General features: G+C 45.4%; 1 long non-coding RNA gene across 1 annotated transcript in view; it reads right to left on the bottom strand.

Moving 5' to 3' along the window:
* Nucleotides 1-7,321, bottom strand: part of LOC108789475 — an 11,944-nt gene extending 4,623 nt beyond the window's left edge. The window contains exon 1 of the long non-coding RNA XR_001941402.1: nt 7,232-7,321. This is a non-coding gene — a long non-coding RNA (uncharacterized LOC108789475). The remainder of the gene's footprint in view (nt 1-7,231) is intronic.
* Between the last annotated feature and the right edge of the window lie 288 nt (nt 7,322-7,609).

The following is a 7,609-nucleotide window of genomic DNA, read 5'->3' as shown; positions in this document are numbered from 1 at the left end:
GAATAAAAAAAAAAAAAAACCACCATAGGAATGCATAGCTAGATTCCTATTGGCTATTTCACTTTGCAACAGCCAATAGCAAACTAGCTGTTGCACGCGCCCTCTGCTGCTGTCAATCACTAGAAGAGGACCTGATGGAGAACTTCAGGTCCCCCTCTTCTGATTGGCAGCAGCAGAGGGCGGGTGCAATAGCTAGTTTGCTATTGGCTATTGCAAAGTGAAATAGCCAATAGGAATCTAGCTATGCATTCCTATGGTTTTGTTTTTTTCTGACGGCCCCCGATGTCAGAAAAAAAAAACAACGATCCGGGAGAAAGTGTTTCTCTCCTGGGCCGCCGGGAGTCGTTATCTAATAGTGGGGGACTCCTGGGCGACCCCTGGCAAATCGTCATTCGACCCCCGACGGGGTCGCGACCCACAGGTTGAGAACCGCTGACATAGGCACCTTGACACTGCCTAGTAGGGCTGATTGCTGTGGATAGAAAAGTTTTGAACAATTGTTTTACCATTAAATAAAGAAATATGCTAAAATGGATCTGACCTTCTGCAAAGCAGCTCCGGATGGCATTTGCTTCAGATTATTATCAATATAGGATGTTCTTATAATTATTAAAGGATTCACATGCATTTCTATCAGGGACCTTAATCGTTTAAGCCGCTGCAAAATGTTTTGTCTGTTGTTTGTTAAAAAAAGACTGTCTTCATTGACTGTTATGACTAAGATGAAGATCCGATCACACTTTAGCAGCCAGTCATGCAAAAATGTAGAACGTTCTTTAGGGTTTTTTTGTTAAAGCTGTATATTACCAAAACTTAAATAAACTCAAAACATTTCAAGTGACAAACTCTTTGTTCATTCACCATAAATCTTTCTTATGCATCAATGTGTAGATTGTCCTCTTTTTTTTACCCTTCATCTATATAACTACTAAAATAATGACTGGCTTTTATAACCTCATTACAAAGAACAAACACCCCCACCCTGTAATGTTCCTTGGTGACCACACAATAACCCCTATTGAAGAAAAGACCCGCTTCCAGAAAATGATGTGTACAGCGTTGATAACATTTTCAGTGTTCTATATGACTAAAGATAACATTATTATAACAAGTCTGCCAGGAGAAAATGGAGAGCTTCGTTGACTGTGCACCTAATGAGGCAGGTTGTAGACAAGAAAAAAGACATCAATAACTTGTCTCTTAATGGCTGCCCTTTGAGAAATATTGATTCACTCTCCGTGGGGTCATTTACAAGCCAGCAGTACAGTCTAATTGGTGGATATGACATCAGTGGAGGTTTCTTTCATTACTTTCTCTATCAAGATGACATGTTAAGTATCACTGAACATACGAATTAGAGTGAAATGTAAATTACATGCACTTTCCCTGTTTACCAATTCATGGTCTCTAAGCCATTAAAGCAGGACCCCAGCCAAAAATAATAATATCTTAAAAATAAAGAGCTCATGCACATGGGAGCACTGAATTTACAATGCTACCTGCAAGACCCTGCATCTTAAGTTGTCCAAGCGGCGTATGTAAGCGATGTTGTATAATATTTGCATGTGTAAAAATGTACAGCGTTAATGCAGTCTATTGTTTGCTAGGATGTAGGCAATAGCTGCTTGCATCCTAGCCACAGAAGAATGCTAAGTTAAAGAAGAACTCCAGGAAATGTAAACATTACCCCTAGCGGTGGGGCTATCCCAGCACTGCAAGGGTTAACTGCTCCTTTTTGTCTAAACGTGTCAATGTGCTAGTAGCCTGTGAGTGCACTAACATTTTTCAGTTATGTCATATGTACTGTATGCATATATTCATTTGTGGAATGATTAACATAATTACTGTATTGGTTACAAACCAGTTATAGGAGCTTGTAAATTAACTTAACATTTTCATCTAGGTTGGGCAATCCCTGGATAGTGATCGTGAAACAGGAAGGAACATTCACTTCGTACCAGTCACTTTAATCACCGCTGCACTAGATCTTGTTTGGACATGCTGGCCAAATGCCGTGCACATGCTTTTCTTGACAAGATCGGTGTTTAGAGGCTTTTCTACCTAATCATGATTAAAACATTTACATTTTTTATATATTTATTCCTGAATAATACTGACAAGCAGCTTACATTGGATGCAATCAAAGAATGTGTGGTGTGGAGCACAGTATATTATGCACATATCTTGTAGATTGTAAGCTCTCGCAGGCAGGGTCCTTCTTATCCTTTTGAATGGTATTGTATTGTAATTGTACTGTCTCCCCATGTGTTGTATAGTGCTGAGCAAACTGTTAGCAGAAGATAAATACTGTATTATAATAATAATAATATTTTTTAGATAAGTAGGTGCAGGGGCGTCCTGAGGAGCATAGACCGGGTGACACCCCGCTGTGACCACCACGCGCGTGCGCATTGACATCATCGCGCATGCACGGCCATCTAGTTGATGCCTGCCGGAGGCCATCTTGGTGATGGACGCTGGCAGAGAGAGGAGGGGACTTTAACCCGGCGGTTTGAGGTATGCTGCCAGGTCTTCTCCTCTCTCCTGACATTGTCGGGCTCTCGGCCCATGACAGAGTGCCCAAATTTTTAGAGGGGGTAACACCAAAATTACTTTCAGTCATTTTGGTGTCACCCCTCCAATGGCGTCACCCGGGTGCGGGCCGCACCCCCCTTGTGACGCCACTGAGTAGGTATAAACCCTAACTGGGTGACATTTAATTTTCACAATTGGCACAATTGTCACAAACAGTTGCCATTTTTTTTCTTTTAGAAAATACTCTTCACCTTATTTCATCATTTGTTGCATCAGTGCTATGGATCTCCTCCAGCTTCTTTACAGCCACTTTATGTCTACATGCTGCTGCACATAAGTGCCACTTATAATATCCATGTGACACTGTGACAATGCAAGAGGGCAAGTGGAAGGAAAGGAAAGAAAGCTGTTACCCTTTAACAGGAAGAGCCTGAATAAGGACAATTATGACAGGATTGCCAGGTATCATAGTTACATAGTTAGTCAGGTTGAAAAAAGACCAACTCCATCAAGTTACATCGTAACAAAGTAACTTAGTAGGTAAGGTTGAATAAATATGCAGGTCTATCGAGTTCAGCCTATGTATGTGATTGATTGATTGTGTGTGTGTGTATGTCTATGCTCTAGTAGTTCCCATATCCTTGAATCGTTAGTGAACTAAGAAACTCGTCTAAAAGTTTCTTGAATTTATCAATGCTATCAGCTGATACTACTGACTGTAGAAGGGAATTCCACGTTTTTACTACACTCACAGTAAAGAACCCATTGCGCAGTCTACGATTAAACTTCCTCTCTTCTAACCTCTTGTTGTGTCCTCGTGTCATCAGTATAGTTCTCAGTGTAAACATCCTTTTCCGAATATTGTGGTCCCCATTAATGACTTTGGGAATTGCAATTAGGTCCCCTTTTAAGCACCTCTTTTCTAAAGAGAACAAGTTTAATCTCTGGAGGTGATCTTCATAGCTCAGGCCTTCCATCCCCTTTATTAATTTTGTAGCCCTTCTCTAAACTTGCTCAATTTCAACGACATCTTTCCTGAGGGATGGTGACCAAAACTGAACCGCATACTCAAGGTGAGGCTGAAACCGTGATTTATATAGTGGTAAGATTATGTTTTTATCCCTTGCCAAAATTCCTCTTTTATTGCAGGATAGTATTCTGTTTGCTTTGCTGGTCACTGCTTGGCATTGCATACTACTGCTGAATCTCTGATCTATGAGCACCCCTCGGCCTTTCTCCATTTCAGGCTTCACTAATGGAACACCCCCTAGGCAGTAGTTTGCATGCACATTCTTTGCTCCCATGTGTCTTACCTTGCACTTCTCTACAATAAATTGCATTTGCCATCTTGCAGCCCATACCTTCATCTAGGTCTTGCTGAATTGAATTTATGTTGTTTACAATAGAATTTACTGACCTACAAAGTTTGATTTCACCTGCAAGCACAGAGATTGAACTATTTATTCCACTCTCTATGTCGTTTATGAATAAGATAAACAGAATCGGTCCCAAGACCGAACTCTGGGGCACCCCACTCACTAGCTAACTTTTACCCAACTAGAAATTGAACCATTTATTACTACCCTCTGGATTTGTTCATGCAGCCAGTATGATTATCATTGAAACCTATAGAACTTAGTATGTGAATTAAGTGTTTGTGGGATACTGTACCAAATGCTTTAACAAAGTCAAGATACACTGTCTAAATTAATATTGACTTTCACGTACCATACCCAACATTAAGTGTCCATAAAGATTAGGAACAGTAGTCTGCCTATGACTTGGCTAAGTTCCTTGAGTACCCGTGGATGTAACCCATCCAGTCCTGGAGATTTGTTTACATTTATTCTTTCCAGACTCTTATTACTCTGATCCCTGACATCCACTGAGATATGTTAAATAATTTGTTACTAGAACTGATGTCTAGTTCATTAACCCCATCTGACTCCTCTTTAAAGACAGAAGCAAAGAATGTGTTCAACACTTCAACATTCTCGCTGTCATTGCTAGCCAGCTTGCCTTTTCGTCTTTTATGGGGCCTACGGCACCATTCACACACGAATCGGCCGGCAAGTAGAGCTCCGTGCTGCGTGCGGGGCCGTACCAAACAGCTGCCGGGAAGGACAGGTGCTGCGTGTGATTAGCACGCAGCCCCCGTCCTTCTCTATGGGGCTACGCGGCCGTACGCCTCCCTGCGCTCACCTCAATTGCAGGTCCGTAGGGGTGCGGGTTTTCTTGCCGGGACGCATACAGGATCCATTCCGGCGGCGTATGAATACGATCACCCGCAACCCTACGGACCTGCAATTGAGGTGAGCGCAGGGAGGCGTACGGCCGCGTAGCCCCATAGAGAAGGACGGGGGCTGCGTGCTAATCACACGCAGCACCTGTCCTTCCCGGCAGCTGTTTGGTACGGCTGCTGTACTGTACGTGCCGGCCGATTCGTGTGTGCATGGGGCCTACATGTTCTGTCCTTAGCCTTTTACTATTTATATATTTAAAACATTTCTTGGGGTTTCTGTTGCTTTCTGTTTCTATATGTTCTTAGTACTCTATTTTTGCAGCCCTGATTGCTCTTTTACATCTTTTGTTGCATTCCTTGTACTGTTTAAAAGCCGATGGTGACCCCTTCTGGTTTATATTTTCTGAAGACCCTTTCCTTGTCTTTTATATATTGTTTTGCTTTGCTAATTAAGCACCCTGGTTTAACTTTTGCTGTTTTGAATTTGTCGGTAAATGGAATGGACTGGTGAATGTTGTTATTTAACAATTCCTTGAGACATTCCCACTTGTCCTCCGTGTTCATACTCAGGAAGATTTGGTCCTAATTAGTGTCACATAGCTCGCTCCTCCCCCTTCCCTTTCCTGCACTTCCAGGCCTGTGCTCGGATTAAGAGTCTGGTTGGAGATTTTTTTGGGGGACCCCATGTTCCCCCCCCCCATTTTTTGGGGTGGAGTTCCCCCTTAAAATTCCTACCATAACTAAAAGGTCTGGTATTACCTTTGGGCATGGGCGGATCCAGAGTCTAGTCTCGGGAGGGGCACCGCCAAAAAATAAGCCCCCCCCCATCTGGCTCTTCCACTGCTACTGTGCCACCCCTTTCCTCTCTCACCGCCTATGTGTCCACTGCCCCCCCAGCTCTCCCCCCGGTGTACAACGCACTCCCCTGGCTTCTCCTTCTGGGATCTTGCCGCCGCAGTCACCTTGGGCGGTCTGTACTCACACAAATTAGGCAGCTGCAAAGCCCCGGCATGGGCTGAGACGGCCGCCTAATTTGCTTAACTACAGTGCAGCCTCTGCTTTGGGTCCTGATTGCTCGGTGCGGCCGGCCGGGCCCAGTGTGGAGGGTGGGAGCGATAATAATAAACGCAGAGTGTGGAGGTGAGTAATTTGATGCAGTGCAGAGGTCAGTAATGTGACGCAGTGTGGAGGTCAGTAAGGCGACGCAAGGCGCGGAGGCCAGTAAGGTGACGCAGTGCAGAGTTCAGTAATGTGACGCAGTGGGGAGGTCAGTAATGTGACGCAGTGGGGAGGTCAGTAAGGTGACGCAGTGGGGAGGTCAGTAAGGTGACGCAGTGGGGAGGTCAGTAAGGTGACGCAGTGCGGAGGTCAGTAAGGTGACGCAGGCCGCGGAATTCAGTAGTGTGACGCAGTGCGGAGGTCAGTAATGTGACGCAGTGCGGAGCTCAGTAATGTGACGCAGCGTGGAGGTCAGTAAGGTGACGCAGCGTGGAGGTCAGTAAGGTGACACAGCGTGGAGGTCAGTAAGGTGACACAGTGCGGAGCTCAGTAATGTGACACAGTGCGGAGCTCAGTAATGTGACGCAGTGTGGAGCTCAGGAATGTGACGCAGTGTGGAGGTCAGGAATGTGACGCAGTGCGGAGGTCAGGAATGTGACGCAGTGCGGAGGTCAGGAATGTGACGCAGTGCGGAGGTCAGTAATGTGACGCAGTGCGGAGCTCAGTAATGTGACGCAGCGCGGGGCTCAGTAATGTGATGCAGCGTGGAGGTCAGTAATGTGACGCAGTGCGGAGGTCAGGTGACGCAGTGCGGAGGTCAGTAATGTGACGCAGTGCGGAGCTCAGTAATGTGACGCAGTGTGGCGGTCAGTGACGCAGTGTGGAGGTCAGTTAAGTGATCAGCGGTGTAAGAAAAGTGAGTTACAGTGGTGATGTGCTCTGTCCTCATGCCCTCTTCTTCCTCTCCAGGTGGTGGATCCGGGGGCGCAATGGGGGGGAGCATCCATGTCTGCTCTATGTGAAGCCCCCAACAGCCTTCTTGTGCCTCCTCTTTTCATGGGGTCCGTCCTAACTTTCCTGGATCGGGAGGAGGACTGCAGGCCGTTTAAAAAAAATGTCATTGGTTTACATATGCGGGCAGAACAATCTGCTTTGGCTGTGTCACCAGCTCAGTCAAGCCGAAGCATATGCATTTGACTCAGCTGAGCTGTTTAGCTGCCTTCAGCTGCGGTACAGGCTATTGTGAATAGCCCATACAGCAGCCCTTCAGTTCTGCTAAACCGAAGGGCTTCAGCGGCTGAAGTGAGCTGAAGCTACGGCTATATCCTTTGGCTCTTTAGTGAATAACCCCCTATGTCATTTTTTTTTAAATCTCTGCTCATATCCTGCTATAATCCTATTTGATCAACCCGCCCCCTATCCCCCCCCAGATTCTAGTTTAAAAGGTCTTCTAACCTTCTCCCTCCCTATTAAGGTGTAGTCCATCCTTGCTTCTAGACCCGGTAGCCAACAGAAAAGTCAGCCCAGTTCTCCAAGAACCCAAACCTTTCCTTTCTACACCGGTGTCTCAGCCACTTGTTCAAATCTTTTAGCTCCGGCTGCCTCTCTGGTGTGGCTCATGGTACAGGAAGTATTTCAGAGAATACCACCTTTTCTTTAGTGTCTCGCCCAAGTCCTTGAAATCTTTCTTTAGGACATTTCATCTTCCCCTGACTTTGCATTGGTACCAACGTGTACCATGACAGCTGGGTCTTCTCCAGTTCCAGCCAATAATCTGCCTATCTGATATGCGTTGTGCCGAACCTGAGCACCCAGTAAACGACATACGGTTTG

The sequence above is a fragment of the Nanorana parkeri genome, unplaced genomic scaffold (assembly GCF_000935625.1).
Source record: "Nanorana parkeri isolate BGI_ZX_2015 unplaced genomic scaffold, ASM93562v1 scaffold400, whole genome shotgun sequence".
Taxonomy (NCBI): Eukaryota; Metazoa; Chordata; class Amphibia; order Anura; family Dicroglossidae; genus Nanorana; species Nanorana parkeri.
This window is presented reverse-complemented; position numbering and strand designations above follow the sequence as displayed.